The sequence below is a fragment of the Narcine bancroftii genome, chromosome 7, assembly GCF_036971445.1.
Source record: "Narcine bancroftii isolate sNarBan1 chromosome 7, sNarBan1.hap1, whole genome shotgun sequence".
Taxonomy (NCBI): Eukaryota; Metazoa; Chordata; class Chondrichthyes; order Torpediniformes; family Narcinidae; genus Narcine; species Narcine bancroftii.
This window is the reverse complement of record NC_091475.1, coordinates 6,460,626-6,484,677: the sequence shown is the minus strand read 5'-3', so window position 1 is coordinate 6,484,677 and position 24,052 is coordinate 6,460,626. Positions and strand designations below refer to the sequence as shown.

At 40.9% G+C, this 24,052-nt stretch overlaps 1 protein-coding gene across 3 annotated transcripts in view; it reads left to right on the top strand.

Annotated features, from left to right (window-relative positions):
* Positions 1 to 24,052, top strand: part of LOC138738448 (collagen alpha-1(VIII) chain-like) — a 176,890-nt gene that overhangs the window by 41,673 nt on the left and 111,165 nt on the right. Inside the window, exon 2 of one of the 3 annotated variants that reach the window (XM_069888677.1) lies at positions 20,696 to 20,771. The exons of the other annotated variants lie outside the window; for them this stretch is intronic. The gene's annotated coding sequence lies outside the window, so the exon portion shown is untranslated. The remainder of the gene's footprint in view (positions 1 to 20,695; positions 20,772 to 24,052) is intronic. 3 annotated transcript variants of the gene reach the window in all.

The window sequence follows — 24,052 nt, the reverse complement described above, 5'->3', positions numbered from 1 at the left end:
GCCACCCCTCCACCATCAGACTCCTCAATGACAAACTCAATCAAGGACTCATTTAAGGACTTTATTGATTTTCTTATTCTCCCTGTACTGCACAGTCTGTTTGTTTACATTCATTATCTGTTTACAGTTCTTTATTTGTTTACATGTATATGCTGTGTACAGGTTTTTTTTCATGACCGTCAAGTGGTAATTCTGCCTCGCCCACAGAAAAAAGGATCTCTTGGTCATGTATATACTTTAACAATAAATCTGAAATCTAATTGTTAGAATGGCCCAGCCTCAGACATCACTTCAGGAGTTTCACAGGATAAAGTTCGAGGTCCAACATGTTTCAGTCTTCTTCATCATTGAGTTTTCATCTGCCATAAGAGGAGGGTGAGGGAACTCCAAGGATCCACACACAACAATAAAATGGTTTGTTTACATTCAAGTTCATTGAGGAACACTATGAGAGACGGGTAGGATCTGACACTTAAATTACTCTCAAGATCAAGCTCAAACAAGGGTTTCAGGACCAGCTAGAAAAATGGACTGAAAAACGGCAGATCAGAGAGTCGGCTGGCAGAAACCGGAGAAGTTGAAGAGCGCCCAAACAGGCATGGCTCTTCCAATTTACGGGTGGTCTTGGTGGGACTGTAGATGAGGCCATGTCAACACGGGAGTGGGGCACGGAATTGAAATGGTCGGCCATTTCACTGATGTGGACTGAGAGAAGGTGCTCAGCGAAACGATCTCCCAGTCTGCGTCCAGTCTCTCCGATGTAGAGGAGGCCGCAATCGGCTTGAGCCAAGCCATTTTATACATGAAAAGCAGGCAAGTATATACTAATAAATTGTTATGAGATCAATACCAAGATTGTAATGAAAAATTATTCTGATTTTTTTATTTGCTGGAGAAAAATACAATTTTATTTTACAATAACTCACATAGAGTTAACTAATTATGGACACAAATCCTAGATCATATACAACATTTGTGCCCAAAACATCAGATTGCAATGAATTGACTGTCACAATCAAACAGATTATTTAAGTTAACTGATTGAGATTTCACACAATAAGAAATAATAATAAATTTGCTGTATGTAATAGAGGGAGTTATGTTATTGTAAAATTATAAAATTCCTTATAATTTATGCCAGACTTCAAGAGAAATCCAATTCTTAAACTGTCCAATTTTGAAGAATAATTTCTTTTGGCAATGATACAGCAGCAGTAAAATTACTTCTCATTTCTGCCTGCTAGCTGGAGGTGTTTTTTTTTCCCTCAAAATGCATGTTTGACAAACTACTGGGAATTTCTAGCTAGAAAATGGCAGGCAATCTGATACCTTGCAAATTAGATTTAATAACTGAGCTCTTAAGTTTTAGTTATGGCACGCACACAAAAATGAGAGGCGATTTTTCTGAAATTACAAAGTAAATATTCTTCACCTAAAATAACTTGTGTTGAAACCTTTCTCAATAATATACTCAAGCACACTGGCTTAAAGATTTGTACAGCCGATGGATAATATCACTTTATCAAGGTTAACGGTTAGCACCATGGGACTTTCCTAATATTTCTACCAATTCTTTTATGCTCTCGATCCTGATCCATTTCAAAACATGTATCTGAATTGGACACCAACGACAGCAGGGTGTTCCAGTAACAGGAAAGTCTTAATGACCTGATAATCTGCTTCGGAATACAGATAGTAATTCTTCTTTGGCTTGGCTTCGCGGACGAAGATTTATGGAGGGGGTAAAAAGTCCACGTCAGCTGCAGGCTCGTTTGTGGCTGACAAGTCCGATGCGGGACAGGCAGACACGGTTGCAGCGGCTGCAGGGGAAAATTGGTTGGTTGGGGTTGGGTGTTGGGTTTTTCCTCCTTTGCCTTTTGTCAGTGAGGTGGGCTCTGCGGTCTTCTTCAAAGGAGGTTGCTGCCCGCCAAACTGTGAGGCGCCAAGATGCACGGTTTGAGGCGTTATCAGCCCACTGGCGGTGGTCAATGTGGCAGGCACCAAGAGATTTTAGGCAGTCCTTGTACCTTTTCTTTGGTGCACCTCTGTCACGGTGGCCAGTGGAGAGCTCGCCATATAACACGATCTTGGGAAGGCGATGGTCCTCCATTCTGGAGACGTGACCCATCCAGCGCAGCTGGATCTTCAGCAGCGTGGACTCGATGCTGTCGACCTCTGCCATCTCGAGTACTTCGACGTTAGGGATGAAAGCGCTCCAATGGATGTTGAGGATGGAGCGGAGACAACGCTGGTGGAAGTGTTCTAGGAGCCGTAGGTGGTGCCGGTAGAGGACCCATGATTCGGAGCCGAACAGGATATTAATTAATGCACTGAGAATAACAACCCTCCTCTTCAAAAATATTATCAAGAGTTATTTTAGGTAATCCAGAAATCACAGACAAAGTCTTGATCCATTGTCTCTTCTGAAAGGTGGACCCTCTGAAGATGCAGTATTCCATCAGCATTGAAGAGACAGCCTAGATTTAGATATTTAAACCTCTGGAATGAGGTTTGAACCTATAATTTAAAAAAAAACTCAAATATGGGAGAATTACCCTGAGAATAGAATGAATGAATAGTTAATAAATCAGCCTTCAGACAGCATGTCTCAGGAATTTCAAAGGATGGCCAGATGGTGGGTTAACTACCACCTGTGCCCCTAGGCTGATCTTTAGTAAGTCCCCCCTGACCTTGCCCCCCCACCACACCACCCCATCATTGAATAGAATAAAGTGATGTTAAGTTACATTAAATAACTTGTATTAGGGGACTCCAAAGTGGTCAATATTGACCTCTGGGAGTCGATGGGACTATCCAAGTGGTCGAAAAATGCCAGGGGGTTGAGAAGGGGTCGACTGAACTTTGTAGAGCCTGAGGTCCTTGCTCCTGCCCGGGAGCCCAAGGTCTCTGCTCCTGCCTGGGCCCCTAGGTTTAAGCCTACTGAGCCTAATGGGTTAATCTGCCACTGGGCAGCACAGTTAGTCCTGCTGCCTAACAGTCTAAAGGACCCAGATCTGATGCTGACTTCCATTGCTGTCTGAACAGAATTTGCATGATCTTTCTTCTGCATGTTCTGATTTCTTTTCACATCCCAGGGAAAAAAAATTATAGTATTATTTTGTTATTGTAAATTACCCCTTAGTGCACTATAATGGAAAAAAAAATCAAATATTGGTGGGCATGTGCCAGAGACAATAAGTTGTAGGCAAATAAGGAAAATGGGAATGGAAATAATGGAATTGCTCTCCAGAGAGTTGACATGAAACGATAGACTGAATGACCTGCTCCTGTGTTGGAGATTAAAATAATGGTGCTGGAAGAGATTATTGGTGATCTTTTGGCTTCAATTGGAAACAGGTGAATGTGGTTCCACCCAGCTGGTTAACGACAGAAAGGTATTGACAGAGGATGGTGCCATCAACCATTTTAGAGGTGGTAAATAAGTCAAAAGATTCTGATAATCTCACTGGATTTTGGTCAGGTCCAGTTAGTTACCATAGTAAAGACATAAACCAGATGGATGGGTCTCAACCAGGAGGGTCTGGTAAAATGGGCATGAATTTGAGGTGTTACAGATGTTCAAGGTCTTTGGAAAGAAAATGGGGGAAGGGGCAGCAGTCAACGTTTCATTTCTTGAGGAGGGAGTTGCTGACCTATTGAATTTAAGTTCACCATCATTTTGAACATCAGTAGTTCTTAACCCACCATTGGCAGATCTGTTGGTCAGTACTTTGATATGAACTGCAAAATATAAACCAATAAAATCTTATTTATTAATGGAAGAAATTTATAATTATTTTGAAAATGGTATGTTATCAAATGGTGACAAAAAGCAATATTGATGAAACCATAACTATAGGAGTTGGGATGTTATGTTAAAATTGTACAAGGCAAATTTGGAGAATTGTGTACAGTTTTGGTTACCAAAGTATAGGAAAGATATCAACAAATTGGAGAGAGTGCAGAGAAGATTTACTAGAACGTTGCTGGGGTTACAGCGAAAGGTTAAATAAGTTAGGTCTTTATTCTTTGGAGTGTAGAAGGTTGAGAGGAGATTTGATTGAGGTATTTAAAATTATTAGGGTTATAGAGTTGACATGGAGAGGCTTTTTCCTTCAAGAAAGTGGGTGATACAAATGAGAGGACATGAACTGAGAGTTAGGGGGCAAAAGTTGAGAGGAAACATGAGAGGGGACTTCTTTACTCAGAGAGTGGTGGGTGTGTGGAACGAAGTGGCGGAAACAGACTCGATATTAGCATTTAAGGAGAAGTTGGACATGTATACGGACAGGAAAGGAATGGAGGGTTGAGTGTAGGTCAGTGGGGTTAGGCGGGAGAAAGTGTTCGGCATGGACTAGAAAGGGCCAAGTTGGCCTGTTTCTGTGGTGTAATTATTATATGGTTTATAATGGAGTTCATTCAATCCAGCCATCACGGTTTTTGTATTAGCCATAATGCTTTCATTTCATGATGCCTCGATTATTTGGGAGCAGAAGTAGCGAATGGTGATTGACAAGAACATCAGTGAGTAGCAACATCTGAGCCTCTCCTATGGTCTTCTCTGTGGTTCACTGGCTCTGTCCAAACATAGCCAAAATCCCCTGTGCTTTCATTCCCATCCAATGCCAACATTCACATCTCAGTCGGACAAGAAAATCAACTTGAGACATTCCAAAAAAATGCATGAGGATTTTATTTCTCCACTCTGCAGGCCAGGTTTATGAGGATTTTATTTCTTCACTCTGCAGGCCAGGTTTATTTGCTCTGTGCCAAGTTCATGGAAAGTGATGGGAAAAGAAGCAAGCACTTCGTCCATTCACTGTCGCCTTTGCTTTGTCCTCAGACTGCTTCTGGGACAGGGCAAGATAAAAACAAGTATGAAAATCAGGCACAGGCATTATTATTCAATATAAAGAGACAAGAATAATGCTTGCCCCCCTTTTTTGAGTGTAAAGAAATGGATGGTTGCCCTTTCGTAGAAGCTTCAAGACAAAGAGAGACATGCTGCGTGCCCAGCCAAATTCAAATCATTTGATCTGAGTCAAACCAGTGTTTTCATTTAGAGCCCAAGTAGAAAATATGCATCGCTTTTAGCAGGTGCAGAAAGAGAACCACCATGGTTCGAGTTCCTGTGGCCTGCTGTTTTTGGGTTGTGGCCAGAAGTCCTGGAGGGAGCAGTCATTACTGATGGAGCAGGTCTGCCAGATTTTAGGCAGCAAGTTAGCCTTAGGCTGCATCTTCGCTGAACGGTCTTACCAAGGGACAGTCACATGCCTGGTGATAGGTGAGTTTGAAAAATCTATCCAAAATAATAAATCTGTATGTGTCTGTTAAACTTTGTGGCTGTAGGCTGGAATCAAATGAACTGCTGCTTCACTGGGTTACCATTCATTACCATTACTTCATTGCAATGACATTGAGGGTGGGCACAGGAGCCAAACGTTAAACAAAGAAAATTTCTTCTGAATTATTCAAAAAAATTGATTACAAAGGAAGTGTAAATCCACTAAAAAGAACGTTTTTTTTTCAGATGTGATAACTGCTTTTGGAAAAATTGAAAAATTCAATTTTCCAAAAAATTGATTATATTTTTTAAATATTGAAGATTGTTTTTTTTAAAAATAAACTGGAATGACATGATTACTTTATCAGTGGCAAACAAGATGGTTGCTCCTCAGAAAATCTGCGCAGAGTAGTTTTACTTTGTAATTCTTGATCAACCTATTTTACTGCTGTTGCGTAATCAATAACCTCCAGCAGACACAAAGCAAGCGATTAAAGGCTTTAATATCCTGAATTCTCCAACACATCACTACATACTTCTGGCCCGGATCCAAAGCTGGCACTGAGGGAGGAGACCAGGGCTCTCAGTCTTTATCGGGAAGGAGTCACCCGGGTCGGAGACAAGCCAGTGATGTCCCCACCTGCATTACCATGTTCCACCATAACTCCTATACAGCAACCACTAATTCTGCCTCTTTAATAGCCCGAGATATTTCACAAAGTGAGACATCAAAAGAATTATACATCTAGCTTTCCAAAAGTACAAATAAAGTGCGGGGTGTGAGATAACTGGCAAAGATATAACATGCTGTAAGATTTTATCACATCATACTTTTGCAAGCTAACTATCAGTTAAGTTACCCGTGATCAAGGAAAACAAGAGAGATACATTTGTCCAAATCTTAAGCCTAGAAGGCACTGCAAATCACAGCTGCAGAAAGGAAGGATGTCTTGGAGGGATTGTCTATTGAGTCAGTGTGGATGGTATCAGGAAGGGAACAATGACTCTCTTCAGTGGTTATATCCATTGGACGTTGTGTGACCTACTGAGTATTTCTAGTACTGTTGTTATTGCCCTCTATTCAGAGTATTCTATTGACCATCCCCAGTAGACACCGGGCCACTGAGGAGCAGATAGGGTGGCAGTAGGCGACTAACAGAGTTGTTGTCAAGGGAGTCTTCAACTTCGTTAACGTGGATTGGTGGCTTCTTAATAGGTTTAGAGGGGGAAAGAACTTCTTAGGTGTGTCCAAGAAGAATTCCTGACACAGCACGTGCCAGGCCAACTAGGGGGATCTAACACTGGGCAACCAATCTGGTCAGTGACAGACCTCTAAGTGGGCAAGCATTTCAGAGACAGCGACCACTACTCCCTATTGTTTTGGCATAGCTATGAACAAGGATAGGAGCAGAAAGAATGGGGAAGTTTAATTGGAGATTATAATGGCATTAGTCAGGAAATTGGGAACAGATGTTCTGGGGAAAATGCACAGCAGAATGTGGAGGACGTTTAGTGTCCACTTACATAGGGTTCTTGAAAGGTTTGTCCTACTGGCACAGAGAAAGGTTTGTAGGGCAAAGTGGAACAGTTAATCAAGAGGAAGAAGGAAACCAAAGTCAGGAAGGGCTCGTGAGAATTACAAGGTAGTCAGGAGGGAATTTACGAAGGGACTTGAGGGAGCTAGAAAGAAGCACAAGAAGGCCTTCACAAGTATGATTAATGAAAACCTCAATGCATATATGAAGAATAGGAAGGATGACTTGAGTAAATGTGGTACCACCCAGGGATAAAAGCGGGGGACATGTGCCTGGAGGCAAAGCAGGTTCTTAATAATTACCTTGCTTTAGCATTCACCAGGGAGAGAGAGAGAGAGAGAGAGAGACTGATAAATGGGTCAACATATAACAAACAAATGTGCTGGAGCTTGCGAAGGTTAAGGAAGAGGAAGCTCTGCAGCTTATAGTAGCCATTTGGATAGGTAAGTGCCCGGGACTGGATGGAGTATACTCCAGATTATTTTCGGAAGCAAGGGAAGAGATTGCTGGGGTGCTGGAGATGTTCTTGTGTCCTCCATGGCCGCAGTAGTGGTAACAGAGAATGTAGTTCCCTTGTTCAAGAACGGCAATAGGGAGAATCCTGGAAATTTATAGAACGGTGAGCTTTACATTAATGGTGGGGAAATAATTGGAAAGGTTTCTTAGTGAAAGGATTTATGAGCATTTGGAAAAGCAAGATCTCGTGAGGGAAAGTCAGCATGGCTTTGAGAGGGACAGGTCATGCCTGACAAGCCTAATTGAGCTTTTCGAGGAGGCAACAAAATAAATAAATGAAGATAAGGGCAGTGAATGTGGTGTGCATGGATTTTGATAAGGCATTTGACAAGGCTCCCCACAATAGCCTCATCCAGAAAGTTATAAGGCATGGGGTCCATGGCTGCAAGGATTTGGAAATGGCCTGCCTAGAGAAAGCAATGGGTGGTAGTAGAAGGAATGTATTCTGACTGGAGGTCAGTGACTAATGGGACCCCAGCTCCTTGTGTGTTCTTTTTGCAAATCACTTGGACAATGAAGTGGAGGGATGGATTAGTAAGTTTTCCGATGACATTAAGGTAGGAAATGTGGATGGCGTAGAGAGTTGTTGTAGGTTACAACAGGATGTAGACAGAATGTAGCAGGTGGTTGGGGAAGTAGCAGATGTAGATCAATCTGAAAATGCATGAAGCGAAGCACATTGGAAGATCAACTCAAAGGTAGAGTATATGGATAATGGCAGGATTCTTAGCAGTGTGGTGGAATAGAGGGATCTTGGGTTACAAGAACACAGATCTCTCAAGGTAATTGCACACGTTGATAGGGTGATTAAGAAGGTGTAAGGTATGTTGGCCTTCATTAGTCAGGGGATTGAGTTCAAGCTTTGAGGAATGTTGCAGCTCTATAAAAACTCTGTTTAGACCATAGAATATTGTGTTTAGTTCTGGTCACCTCATTACAGGAAGAATGTGAAAGGTATATAGAGAGTGCATAGGAGATTTATCAGGATGCTACGTGGATTGGATAACATATCTTATGGAGAAAGGTTGACCAAGAATTATCTCTTTGGAGTGACAGAGAAGAGCAGACTTAATAGAGGTGTCAGTGCATAAGATTATGAGAGACAAAGATAGGGTGGAAAGCTAACATCTTTCTCCTAGAGTGCCAATGGCCAATATCAGAGGGTATGTAGCGGGCTGAGCGACCGCGCGGTTAAACGGACCGAATCACCACCCAAGTCAGTTGGTACAAAGTGGCGTGGATCCTCCTTCCCTTCTCAGGAGAAGGCCGTGTTGGGTGGCACCCGTTCCCTGGGAGATGTCGCCACTTCCTGCTTGCACGTCGCTGGGCAGGCAGTGACTCCACAACGCGCTGACATCACTCCCATAGACCAGCACACCCCAGACAGGAAGTGGGTCGTCCCCTAAAAGCAGCTCGAGAGATTCAAATAAAGTTCACCCTCGTGTTGTGCGGATGTACTTCATTTCAGTAGCGCTGCCGTTAGCAGCCGCTACAGGCACCTGTTTAAGGTATGTGGAGGAAAGTTTAGGGGACTTGTCAGGACTGTTTTTTTTTTAAAAAAAACACAGAATGGTGGGTGCCTGGAATGCATTGCCAGGGATGGTAGCAGAGACTGGCGCAAAAGGAACATTTAAAAGATTTAGATATGGATGCAAGGAAAATAGATGGTTATGGACTGTTACCTAGTTCAGCACATTAGCACTGACCTGTACTGTTCTATGTGCCAGAAGGGTACATTTGCAATATCAGGCATGAGTAGTTTCTTGAGGTTCAATAATCTACAGATGTTAAATATGTTTCCCACTGCAGACGGTATTCTCCTACTGAGGAAGTTCGATTAGTACTTATAAAAGCAAAAGAAAAGCATGAGATGGAAATGTACATTTAAATCATTCATTACTGAAAATATTATTTTACTTTTAAATTTGACCTAAAATGTTAAACTATTTAAGGTTTATTTTCCCCCAAATGATGTATTGAGTAACAGCAAAACAAATGGATGTCACTTTGATTCTACTTATAGACTCTCTTAAATTGTCTAGTTATTTGCAGCTTTGTGGAAGCATAATTGGGTGCAATTTGCCTTTAAAAATAAATTATTTTCCATATTAAAAACATTAAAGATTTACTTGACATGGCAAGATGCATTATAAACCAGAATATAGGCTGGTGGCTCTTATTGGCAGAAATCTTTCTAAAGCTAGCCGTCAAAAGTACCCATTTGTTCAATTCTGTAAAGGATATCTATCCCTGTGTCTAAACAAGCCACATCATATGTGTGTGTGTGTGTGTGTGTGTGGTCTGAACAGGTGACCTTTGGGAGACCAAATGGAAATACTAATATTTAATTACAGAGCAAGATTGTGTTCGCTATCCCATTAAATAAAGCAAATAAAACCCAGAGAATTGCATGCCAATCAAAACTTTATTACTGAGCATGGATCTAATGGATTGTGTAATTAATGAAGAGTATCCAAATACTGGATAGCAGTTTTGGGATATTTAAAATAAACCAATGGAGACATTGGGCCTTGGCCCATGCATTCTGATGGCTTGGCTGTTTCTTTGTCTGGATCCTTGACTCTCACACACTCTAACTAAGGAATAGAAGCTCAGTTACAAGTTTCCTTTTCATAATGAGCAGCAGAAGGAAGCAGTCTATATGAATAAGTGGGCAGGCGCCCATGCTTGACTTCACAGTCTGTTGCAAAACACCAAAATTTTAGGCTGTAATTTCAACACAAGGGATTATGTAGATGCAAACTGAGAACAGAAGAGTGACTGAAGTTACCAATGGAATATTTCCAGAATTGGATTCATTCTGAGGATCAATCGACTTGGAAAAAAATTTAAACTTTAAAGTTAGACATACACCACTGTAACAGGCCAGTTCGGCCCTACAAGTCCATGCCACCCAATTTAAACCCCATTAACCTACACCCCAGTAAATTCTGATTTAGATATCAAAATTTCAATTAAAGATATATAATATTTTCTTTATTTTGTGTTTTTGATTTTGTAAGGATATTTAAATTCTAATATTTTGCAACTTAAAGTTAATTTATTATACTTAAACGTAAATGAAATAGTTATAGAGTGGAGGCTGAGTGGAATGACCTTCTGGAAGAGGGGGTTGCACCAGGGTCAATTTTGTCATTTGAGGAGGTTGGATGAGTGTATGGATGGGAGGGGGTTGGAGGGTTATGGCAGGGAGTGAGTAGGTGGAACTAGTGAAGTTTCACTTAAATCGGTGCGGACTAGAAGAGCCGATATGGCCTGTTTCTGTACTGTAATTGTTATATGATTATATGATTATAGCTTCAAGGTAATAAAAAAGATTGGATGTGGAACTAAATACCAGGGAGACTGATGCCTATCTTTAGAAAGGGATTAGGCTGTGAATACAAGTATTGTCATTCATAATATAGAAAAAAACAACACATTCATTGTAAATTTCCTACTCACTGCTGCATGTACTGTGTGAAACTCCAATCAATAGCTCCATCTCCTAGACTGCCGAGTTGAAGTGAATTAATACCACCCCTTGGATCACTTGATCTCTTTTGCTCAACCAGCTTCCTGCTGATTTGAGCTTTTCAAATCCAACTGCCTGAGTTACCTGACTCCAATTGCCAGGTGCAGCCTTCAGATAAAATCCCTGTTGAACCCTGCTGCAATAAAGTCAAGGAACATCATTTATATTTTTGACTTTTATCACTAACTATCACTGTCACAGGCGAGCGTTACAACCTCTTTTCTGCCATACTTAAACAGGTTAACAGAGAGAGATAAAAAAACTTCAGGCTATTGAATTTTTAGTACAATTTTAAAAAGGGAAATGATTTTCCCATTGGAATTTACAATGGTGCCACAAGGCTTCGGGAATCAATAAAAGGAACAGAAGCAAACAGAGCGTTTCCCAATCAACTAAAATCTTAATTTCAAATATTCTGTCAGATAAGGTTCCAAACTATGTGGAACTGAATGATTAATGTTTTTCCTGAGCAGGTCGAGCAATGCTACTGGTTATGTACATTTTCTCGGTGAAGATTTTGAGGCATCTTCGATGTCTTTGTCAGTTGCACTTACTTGTGTTTTGTGAGCTGTTTGAAATCTTCCAGAAATCTGCAAATTCATTCACATTTTGTTCCTGTCTATCACTGTTCTTGAAACATGAAATGAAATGGATTGGTTTGCAAAATACAAAACTATTCTGAGATGGGACTTTTTACATCTCATTCACTTAATCTTAGTGAAGAATGCAAATTTGCAGAACACTTCACACTAAACTGTGGATCTCTCCTATTGTGGCAGATTGCCATTTAATGTCCTATTGCTTCTATAAAAGCTTTACTTTCCCAAGTATGAAATAATAATTTGATTTTGTATTTTGCCCTCCAGTTATCAGACTTGTCCCTCTCAGTTATTTTCAAAGTGGTTTGTGGGGAACTTTTAAAATTTAATTTTACTATTGTTAGGTGCAAAATTATTGGATGGATTTTTGATTCCAACCAAGTTGACTGCTTATTGGAACAGTCTTCCTGGACAATCACTATCCAGTGCTGTCTGTATGGAGTTTGTACTTTCCACATTTCAGTGTCTGCGTGGGTTTCCTCTGGGTGATTGAGGTCCCTCCCACCCTTCCAAAATGCACGGTGGTTGTTACCATGCGGGATACCTAAATTAAAATTGAAAATGTAAAGCTGTTAGGTTCTTTGCATATTTGGAACCTTACTTCTCCTAGATAATTCTTGGCAGACACTCTGGAAAATACACGAGAGTTGTTCAAGTGATCAAAGCCAACTTCTCCTCCCGGCATAGAAAGTACCCAACTTCCTGTGCATCCTCCTGTTTGATCTGTCGAGTTATGAATTCTCAACCTATTGTATTCAGTATGTGTTTTCTAACAAATTGAAATAGACACATTGATCAGAAAATGAGTTTAAATTAATTTTAGAGCCATTAAGTATCCTCCAAATTATTGATTAATTGTGCACCATCTTTCTTGTGCAGATTGGATGTGGCAAAATTATTTCCTATGGTAGGGGAGTCCAGGACAAAAGGATAAAAATTCAGGATTGAAGGGTGCAGAGATGCAGAGGAATTTAGCTAGAGAATTTTTTACCACAGGGAGCTGTCATTGGGTGTATTTAAGGCAAAGTTTATTGATAGGTATTTGAATCTCCAGGATATCAAAGGTTATGGGGAGAAGCCAGGAGAGCAAGGTTGAGTGGGAGAATGGTGGAGAAGACTCAAAGGGCCAAATGACCTACTTCTGCTCCTATTTCATGATTTAATTTAAAGAGTAAAACGCAAGGAAATACTTTCTGTATGAATGTACAAAGTTTTAAAAAACTTCCATCTCATGACATTTTCAGTTGCTGTTGCAAGCGGCATCTGATACAGCAGCCTAGCATGTCGATCTTCCAATGCAGAGCTTGATTTGGGTAGATGACAGACTGCGGTAGACACATGCAATTCAGGAAATCTCAATTTTAACCGAAATTACGGTGGCGTTCTACAGGTATTGCAACTTCAATAATGTTCTGATCGGCTTTTTCCCTGATTAATAGTAAACTTTGAATGTTCTGCCGTTCTTATTGGATTCACCCAATTCACACAATTGGCAACATTAGTATTATACTGAATATCTGTATAAACAAAATGCATGTGCCCAAATTATTTGATTTGAAAGAGCAATTCTTTGCTCACTTTTTTAAGACCCGCATAAGAATGAACAAAATCATTTCAGGATACCTGCGTAATCGAACATCAAGTGTTTGGATAATTTACCCCACACTCACCAGGAAGCAGTTTGATTGTGTTCACGTCTTGTTGTCCATGGAGGAATTAGAGAAGATACTTTCTTTCATCATTTGGAACTGGAGATAAAGCTGAAGGGACGGTTTTAATTGTTAGCTTCTGGAGGAAACAATACAGCACAGGAAGAGACGAGTAGCCCATCATATTTATCTTTTTCAATGAACTGTAAAATTAGTTCCATTTGCTTATGTTTAAACCAGCAATTTATCGCCTTAAAGTATTTATCCAATTTCCTTTGAAAGTTAGTCTTGAATTTATTTCCAGTCTCTCATAGAGAGCATATTGCAGATTACAACAACTTGTTATGTGAATACAATCCTTCTTACCTTGTCCCTGGTTCTTTTGGCAAGTATTATGTGACAGAATATACATATGTTTTTGGGAGATAAATTTAGGGTAGGATTTTTAGTGTAGGTCACATACAAACACTTTAAAACAGATCTTATTTAAAATACTGGAGCTCTGCTCATGCTAGACATGTCGCGGGCAACAGTCTTTGCAAAAGCTTTGGAGAGTGTCCAAGAGACTTCACTAATGGATTGTTGTTTACAAAAAGGTAACAGATGAAAGAAATTATTGGAACCTCAGATTGACTGGAGGGGAACTTGCTGTTCTAGGAGGGTCATGTGGTTTTTCAGGCAGAGGGAGTCAAACAGGCTTTCTCTCTGAGAGAGGTGGGGGGAAATCAGTTCTGCAGTTTTACAGTCAGCAGCAGCAACTGGGACTGGAACAGGACAAGCTGGCAAGCTTGTGGAAAACCCCATTTGGAAGATGGATTGTGAGTGCTTAGTTCAGCCTGGTCAAAGTCCTTGTGGTTCTTGCAAGAGGAGAGGACTGGCTGTCTAATATTTCACTTGAAATAAGGGAAAAAGAAAAGGCACTCTGTGGTGACCTGAAAGAAAGAGGTTATCATCTGGAGAACCCTGAAGGGGGCAAGTTTAATCAGCAAGACACTGAAGTGGCTGATTAAAAAGGAATCAGTTGTGGGTGCCCAACGAGCAACAAATCTCTCTCTGAAAACTGACAAGAACCTTCCTGAGTGGTAACCATTTACCTTTCAACCGCCAAAGCCTGGTGAACTTCATAAATGTTAAATTCTGTGCACAGTATAAGAATTGCCTGCAACCAGTGAACTTGGAGGAATGAGAAGTGAGATTGGACTGTGAACCAAATAACTTTTCTGAACTTACACACACATTACATACACATGCACTTAGAATTAGAATGGGGTTAAGTTAGGTTAGTTAAGTTAAAGTGTGATTCTGTTTTCATGTTTAAAGATAATTAAAGCAACTTTTGTTGAAGTAACCATTTATCTTGGTGAATATCTGTTGCTGCTGGGTTTTGGGGTCCTCTGGGCTCGTAACAATTATATCTTAATTTTTAAAAAATCTGCTGTTATCATCTTTCCTCCTTCCAGAAACTGACACTCTTATTTACTCTGTTAAAATTTTTTTGTGATGTTCAGATGATTCAGGTTCATATTTCAGATTTCAGATGTATCTCTAAGTACATATATGACATCACATACAACCTGATTCTTTTTCCTGTGGGTAAGGCAGAATTACAACTTATTGGCAGTGTATAAAAATACTGATTCAATGTATACACATAAAAAAGTAAAGAAGTGTAAACAATCTGACTGTACAATACAGAGAAAAAAATCGATAAAGTACAAAAGTAAGTCATTAAATAAGTTCCTGATTGTGTTTGTCATTGAGCAGTCTGATGGTGGAGGGGTAGCAACTCTTCCTGAACCTGGTGGTGCAAGTCTTGTGGCACCGATACCTCTTTCCTGATGGCAGTAGCGAGAACAGAGTGTGTGGTGGGTGGGGTGGATCCTTGATGATTGCTGCAGCTCTCTAATGACAGCATTCCCTCTAGATGTTCTTGATGGTGGGGATGGTTTTAGCCGTGATGTCCTAGGCTGTGTCTCCACTACCTTTTGCATGGATTTTTCACTTGGGGGCATTGGTGTTCCTGTACCAGACCAAATGTTGAATACATCTGCCTAAAATGTCTTCTCAGAAGAACATTGAGCTTCACCAGTCATTCAAGTTCCACATCCCTGGTTGCATTGAAATAAAATTCCAATGAACCTTTGCTCAAATAAAAAAACCCACTGATTTTGTTAGTTTTCACCCTCAAAGTTTTTACCTAAATTTTCAACTATTCATTTTCCAGCCAAAGATGCTACTCAACCCATTAAGTTCCTCCAGCAGATTGCTTTTTTTTTGCTTGCCAGACATATTCCTGGCATGAAGGGAAGGTAAAGAAATTGGGTGAGAAGACAAGCTGCAAGGTGTTCACTTTCCAGACAAGTCCAAAGCATGTTCTTTAAGCAGATGGTGTTTCCATTTTGGGTAAATTGTCCGTAGAAGCAGTGGGCCAGTGGAATAAACAACTAAAGCATTTGCAGAAGATTTTGTTCCTTTCCTGACATATGTACCTTTAAATAATCTCCTTTTATTGTTTTTTTCAAAAATGATGAATAGGAGGCAATTAGAGAAAGTATCACGGTATACCAGATGTGAATTATTCACGATAACAGTTCTTAGTTTCTGGTATGTACTCCAACCTAATTTTGGGTAAATTAAGAGCAGGTGTAAAACATAAATTATTGGCAAGATCAAAATAAATATTTTGATATTGATGACTTTGAGCAGCAGGATGGTTGCCTAAAACTACAAACGTTACAGCTGGAGCTAAGGAAACTGGAGTTCCACGAAGTAATCAGTCATTCCTACAGTCACTGAGTATTCACATTAACGACATCTTTCAAGAATCCATCTTCCATTACACTTTACCTGAAGCCAGTGAGTCTATTCTTCATGTTGACCTGAATTGGATAATTATTGACGTGCTCAACAAGACAATTTTACCCAAACTTGCTGGCGTTCTCATCTTATATGCATTAATATTGCATATATTCGCATAATATATGCATTAATATGCATCTTATATGCATTAATAGGTCAAAAGTAATACAGTTTCAAAAAGCTCAAAGGTGATAGCAGTACCATTGATCTGGAGAATTATTAGAACATGATGTTGACAGATTTTGAAGCTTGAATTGTTGCTGTGTGATAGTGTAAATAATTCCAAATGGACTGCAGAATAGATTTCTAACACCTGTGGGAATTATTTTCATTACAAAATTGGATACCGCTGTTACTATTTGAGCTGGAAAAAATGTCCAAGAAAAATTTGCAATTTCAGGTAGAAATCACCAACTGAAAGGAGTGACCGACAACAGTACAGCAAAGGAACTAATCCCATCAGCCTACGGTAGAGCTTATCCCTCCATGCTCTGCCTTGCTGATCTACTGCTCTAGTTCCTACTACCCCGTCATGCTAGTTCAAACTCTCCCAGATATAACTAGCAAACCTCCCTGCAAGGAAGTTCATGCTCTTCCATTTTGTATCATCCTTTCTTGTGCAGGGCCCATCTGCCCTGGATGAGAACCATGTACCAGAAGTCCTCCCTTGCCGCACATTCAACTGCACTAATCTTCCTGTTTATTGCTTCAGTAACATTTAATGGCATAAGGAATAATCCTGAGATTACAATATGAAAGTACCTTTTTTTATGAACTTTTTACCTCAATTCCTTTTGCAAGACCTTATCTCTCTTCCTGTTTATGCCATTAAGCACAACTTGATCCACAATGTCACCATCCCCTTTCAAATGTCCTGCGCCCACTCAGACATCCTTGACCCTAGCACTGGGAAGGCAACACACCATCCTGGTGAATCACACATGGCCACACAAATGCCTGAATGATCCCCTGATTATTGAGTCCCCTTGTCTATTCGTTGATTACCCTGCTGAACAACAAAGTCAGTCATTTTATGTTGCAGTCATTTTCTCCTGAGTGAATATCCTTTTTTCCGAACGGTATCTGAAACAGAAGACGTGTTTGAGGAGGGACAGTCACTATTTTTATTCCCCTCCTGTCTATCTGTACGAAGCTGCAGTGTGACCACCTCCCAGGAACTCCGATCAATAACCTCGTTCTACCTCAGTGAGTCAACCGTGCAGTTTGAGAGGAGCCGCAGCTGGGCACACTTAGTTGGCCTCAGGTTATCTCCACACGTGGGTCCTTAAAAATGTTAACGGTGGAGCACACGATAATCACGTCGACATGATGGAGGAATTAAACGGCTTTAATGATCAAAAACCTGAGTATTACGGATACATGACTTGGCTAGGTTCCACGTACAGGAGCAAGAGGGGGGCAAGTCCAGGCATGCCAGCCTTTATTGGGAAATCCGGGGAGGAGCCAAGAGAGGAGTTAGGGAAGGTCAGGGAGGTTTGGACTGGCCAGTCCATACATCTATGCAAATGCCTTTCACCATGTTAACTAAAATACTTTAAATTAGATACAGACGTGTTTCTTACAGAGCTGTCTTTGACTTGAAGATATTGCTCAGTCATTGCCGCTAGGGGACCATGGCATCTTAGGCTGAAACTCAGGTGGGCCTTAGACTGATGAAGGTTGAGAACCACTGATCTCATCCAATAATTGCCAGGTGACCTCCGTTTGTCGACAACTGAGAGAGCAGCACCCTGTCTTATTGCTGGTTTTCCCTAAAAGTTCAGGAGACAATGGGTCAGACTTAAAATATGTTGTGCGACATTAATGATCTCAAGGAGTTTCCTGAATAACCAGGGATTCTTCCTGCATGGATATTCAAATTTAGAATGCTGCCAACTGAGAACCCAGATAAAGTGTCAAAACAGAGATAGCCCAAGGCATTCCTAGCAAAGAACTTTTAAAGAGTATAGCAGTACTTCGAATCCACTCACCTGCAGTTAAATCTTGTCACCAACCTTGCCATCTGTAGCTGCTTTCAGGTGGAATAGCTGAGAGAATGCGGGTCTGGAGCTGGCTACGGGTGTGTGCGAAGCGACATTCCGGTGGCAGCGCTGAAGGCACCGTCATGACACCTGGAAGGTCCCGCAGCAAGGAGAGGCACCGCGGAGCAAACGGCGGCTCCTGTCGACTGTGGCCATAGTCCCACCCGCTTTTAGGTGTCTGGGAGAGCACTCAGAAGCAGAGAATACACCTATCCAAGGAGGGTTGGTTAAGTACTCCTCAGGTCAGGGTTCTCCGCTTTCATGTGGCCTCCCAACAGCCACATTCGGGTATTTTAGGCAGCTTTACGTTGGGGTATTCTGCCCACCTGAAAGTGGCTTATGATGCACAAGAGCATAAGAAATAGGAGCAGGAGTAGGCCATCCAGCCCGTCGAACCAGCATCCATTAATTTTGAACGCTGCCATCGTTCCCAGGTACTGGGTCTCACTGTTGCCTCGAGTAAGATGGACAACCAGATAGACTCATTTACAGTGAGGTGTAATTAAAAAACTGAGTAAATTAATCCTTTAGCATGGTAGAAAAATATTGAAACAAATGATGCTGAAACTTTGGATATAATGGTTTGTCAATCACTGACTCTATTGAAAGATCTAAAAATCATACTAATAAAATATTTTGATTTATAGATGCTAGTTTGTAGCGAATAAGTGTTTGTTTTCCTTATAGGCTGATCATTTTGTCTTGTTTTGCTCGACACATACCCTTATACTGTATAACTGTGGTGTGCTGTTGGCCAGAATCAGACACACACAAGGTAAAGACTGTACAACAGGCTTTAATCCACAAAGACTTCCACAGAGACAGGCTGGCTATGGCTGCAGCAACTCTGAGTGAGGCCTCGGGAGGCCGGCGCAGGCTTATATCCCAGAGGGTGATTGTCACCCGACCGGGTGGGGCTTGATCCATTCAAGCCAACTGATTGACAGCCGGCCAGGTGTAGTCCTGTCCCTCTTACATTCCTGCAGGTACAGAGGTTTCCCCCTGCAGTAGGCCGGCGATACACTCCTGCAGGTACAGAGGTTCCCCCTGCAGTAGGCCGGTGATACACTCCTGCAGGTACAGAGGTTGCCCCCTGCAGTAGGCCGGCGGTACACTCCTGCAGGTACAGAGGTTGCCTCCTGCAGTAGGCCAGCGGTACACTCCTGCAGGTACAGAGGTTTCCCCCTGCAGTAGGCCGGCGGTACACTCCTGCAGGTACAGAGGTTGCCCCCTGCAGTAGGCCGGCGGTACACTCCTGCAGGTACAGAGGTTTCCCCCTGCAGTAGGCCGGCGGTACACTCCTGCAGGTACAGAGGTTTCCCCCTGCAGTAGGCCGGCGGTACACTCCTGCAGGTACAGAGGTTGCCCCCTGCAGTAGGCCGGCGGTACACTCCTGCAGGTACAGAGGTTGCCCCCTGCAGTAGGCCGGCGGTACACTCCTGCAGGTACAGAGGTTGCCCCCTGCAGTAGGCCGGCGGTACACTCCTGCAGGTACAGAGGTTGCCCCCTGCAGTAGGCCGGTGGTGTACCACCACAATAACTTGCCGTCATTAATTGTTATTTCAACCTATTTAAGCATGGATTAGATGAGAAAGCAAAGCACTCAAACATGTCATTAAGTGGGGGAAATGCATCCTTTAACAACTACCAATAATTTCCTACAAAGTAGGTCTGGGAGGCTGGAAGTTTGGAATTGCAAGACTTTCCACAAGGACTTGATTCAAGGTAACTAATACTTCAGTAAGTCTGAATAAAATATAGAGAAAATGATCTTTAAGAAAGAAGGACAGGAACTTAACAGTCCATTTAAACAAGAGGCAACACATCAATGAATAACCATGTGTGAAGCAGAAAGCCTTCTTGAGAATAGGGCAAATGCAAAGCACCGCAAGGCAGAATCAAAATAAAAAATGACCAACAACCATATCCATCTGATACTCATTATAGAATTCAACTAGGTCGCAGAAGCCCAAGTACATACTAGTAAAGCAGTTCCCACAATCAGACGACATCTATCAGTGCTCATGAATCACGCGCATGATTACGAAGGGATGAGGTATAAAAAGAGCTGCAATTTCCACATGGTCAAACCAAAACATACACAGATAACCTTGAACAGAATCTGGAATGTGCACTTTAGTGACATGCGAATTGTTTGATTACAAATTTCAAACCACGGAGTACGGGGACAAATAAAGGAAAAAAGTGTTTTTGTCCCAAACATTATGCAAATGTTTGAGATGTCATATTCAAAAACATGTTTAAAAGCAGCAACTATTATTCAGATAGAAGAATTATCACATCAAAAAAATAGTTATGTGGATTTAAATTTATCCTTCCTCTGGTGAATGAAAATCACAGATGGAATGTGAAATCCTGTATTAACCAATATTGAACCTGAATTGCATTTTAAATATGAACATTAAACTTCCTACTCCTTGAGGTTCATGGTCCTACATATTGTATAAACATATGAAGGGAAAAGAATGTGATCATTCTTTCCAAATATTTTCCTGAGAGATTGCAGTACTGCAGCATTTAAGTAAGAGCATGAGTTAAGAAGGCCGACTGAATTGCTTAATGTAGAGATTCTTAACATGGGGCTAAAATATGTTTAACCAAAAGATGAAACACATTTCTGTTAAGAATTTGATCACATTTACCCCTCATCTTTAGACTCGTGCCGGGATGCGGACTGCTGGAGACTGGCTCGATACTGGCTGAAGTGGTGTCCAAGTACTGGAACTGGGAGGTGAGGGCGTGGCGAAGGGTTCCTGACCATGTCGGAGGTTCCGACCTGGACCTCAGGTTGCCAATAATGGTTTGGATGGGACTCTGTGTGGCTGCGGAGGCTGCGGAAGTGTTAGATGCGAAATTACGGACACTCGGTCACTCTGGGGGTTGGGGGGGGGGGCCTCTCTGTAGCTTCTCTTACTCTGACTGTAAGAGGTTCATGGTCCTACATATTGTATAAATATATGAATGGAAAAGAATGTGATCATTCTTTCCAAATATTTCTCTGAGAAATTGCCGATTTCTGCCAATGGCGAATCTGTTCGCCTTACAGCAGGCAAGAGGCAATTTTGTGTAATATGACGCTTTTTATTTCAATGACAATAAATTGAATCTAAAGAATGCTAAGGAACCAATTTCCAATTACTGAAAATTCTGAAAAATTGGATCATTAAAATAAGATCCCACTTGCATATAATTACTTTTATGTGGCAAAGGAAGCGGGGGAATCATTCGGGAAGGTGTTGCATTGTTTGGGAGTTATTACATTGTTATAAACTCCAGATTGAGTCATACTTAACATTTTCTTTGCTTTTTTTTGTGTGTGTGACAAAAGCATATTCACGGTGAAATTCCATGAAGAAGCAATTTTTAGCACAGAAGTGTGCCTTTTCAATTTATGCTTTTAATGGCACATGTATGATGTTGGCAGTTTCTATGGTAACGAAGGCCAAGTGATGAGAGTTTCACTGTCATTAATCTGCAGGTTCCAAGATATAATAACACAAATAATTTTAGAAATGAGTGAAATGCAGAAAGAAATTGATTACGACATTTAAATCATGATCTGATGATTTATTGTTTGTAACTTATGTTACTGTGCAGCCTCGTTGATGATCATCTTTTTTTTCCCTCTAAAGTCTGGCGTCAAATTGAGGTCAAATTATGGTTTTCGTCTTGTTATTCTTTAGTCTGTGTTCCTCGGTGATTTGGATTTTTTTTTTAACATGTCTGACACCACCATTGAAATAAATTACCTCATACAGTGCAAAACATGAAATCCAAGGGTTCTTAAATACATTTTAGATAGTTTGAAATCTCTCTTGAAAGAAAATAATTTTGCTGAAAATATTCAGAAGCTCAAGCGAAGAGCAAAAAATTGTCAAAAAATGATTTTTGTTGGATTTGTTTGATTAGGATTCAGTAATTAAGAATATGAGGAATCTCAAGTTTAGATTTGTTGTCAGAGTAAATACGTGACATCACATACAACCATGAGATTCTTTTTTCCTGTACTCAAGAAAAAGATAGGAATACAAAAGAGAGAAATGTAAACAAACTGACTGTGCAAATACAGAAAAAATAAATATGAGGTCAAAGGCTTGGAGTTGTGATAACGACCTTGAATTAATGTGGTGAAGCTATGTGGTCCAGCCCTGACATAGTTTATTCACAGTGAGTGATGGTTTATGATGAATTGAGCAATGTGTGAATCAAGTGATAAAATTGATGAGATTTTACATGAACACTGATCGTAATTACTCATTGGGTTACTGCACAATTGTCCTTGGGCTGTAGTTGTTGTGTTGATTGGCATCACGGCTAACTTCTACTGCCACTAACTTGTATTCCAAAAGACCATCTTGGCCCCTACAGGAAGAGGAACTCCCCCAGATCATTTGCCGTCACATGTTTTCTGACAAGCCGTTCAGATTGTGCAGAATGATGGATGACCATATCCAGCTGAGCCAGAAGGCTCATTGATCTGAAATGTTAATGGTCCTTTTTGCTCGCAGATGCTTAATTGCTGAATACATCTGGCATTTTCCAGATTTATTTCAGTTTTCCAACAACTGCAGTATTTTGCTTTTGAAATCATGTATAGATCTTGGCAGAGGGCGATTTTTTTTCTCCCATATATGCATCAATACATTTTGTAATCAGTTTTGGAAAAATCAAAGTGGAATAATGTTGTTGTATTTTGAAGTAACCACTAGAGGGCGATATTTGTGTTTTACTTCATGAAGTTGTGGCCATATTATGAGACACAATGAAATCCGTAGACTGAATTTCCATTCTGATTTAATGCATCCTCAGATGAGATTTCTTCTGTGTGTAATTTTGGCAGGCCTATTAATTTAACTTTTGTTTGTGCACGTGTTGCTTGTTTTGGATGGGAAATTAATTATTTTAGCCAATTACCATCACCAGATGCATATTGAACTCAAGGACATAAGAAACAGTAATTCAGCTCTTCACGCCTGGTCCTCCGCTTAGATTGTGGAGAAAATGTGGGCCTCACTACTTGCAAGAATGCAATATGCTTTATATGATCACATTTTAATATTGCCAGCCTGAAGTAAACATGGATAAACCATTAAGCAGAGCCTGGTGGGGTTGAAAAAGAGTAAAAATGGACAAGGGGAAGCCCAGCCTTACTCTGGGCTGCAGAAGAGGGGCTGAGTTGCAGGAAAAGGGGCAGGCATGGTTTACTGAGACAGGCAATATATCAGAGAGGTCTTTTCCTACTTTCGAGCAAAAATCATTTTTCTTTCATATTGCAATGGCCTGTCATATTAGCTTAATTCTAACCAGCCCATCAAGATACAGACAGGCCACCGCATACTGAGGACAGAAACCAATGGGACCAGTTGAAATGCCAACAACAGGTGCAGTTCTAAATGACCCACAAGAGCTTGGCAGGGCCACCTCTGAATGGATATCCCGATCTGCAGTTGCATGGTGCGTGTTTCCCATCTGTGTCTCTAGACAAGGGCAGAGTGGAGAATGTGGAAAGTAAAAAAAAAAATGCAAGTGTGATCATGCCATTGAATTTCAGACAATATTGCATCTGAGCTCTGAATTTTGCAAAAAAAAAACAATTGGAGTTATTTCTGCAAGGATATGTTATCCCTGGAAGATACAGAAACACCATCTTCCTGTACAACGCCTGGCTTAGAGGTTCTGAATGCTCAGGGCGTATCTGGCAGGAGCTTCTTTCTTTACAAGTATTTCCAGAATTCCTATCTCCACTTAGCTGACTTTAAACACACAAAAACCTCTCAAGCAGGATCGCAACCGCTGGGAAAAAAAAATTGTTAGATGAGAAAATGGGTTCTCAGTGTTGCTGCTTGAGCCACGCGGAGGGTATTGGAGTTCTCAATGAATGCAGCTCTTGAATTCCTGGACTTTGTTGGATTTAAAAGGAGTCTAAATGATTAATTAAGTAAGAAAAATGAAAATGATGGAATGTCATATGATTGATGTCTTCCATTTATAGAAGTTGGGAGTGTGGGTGCA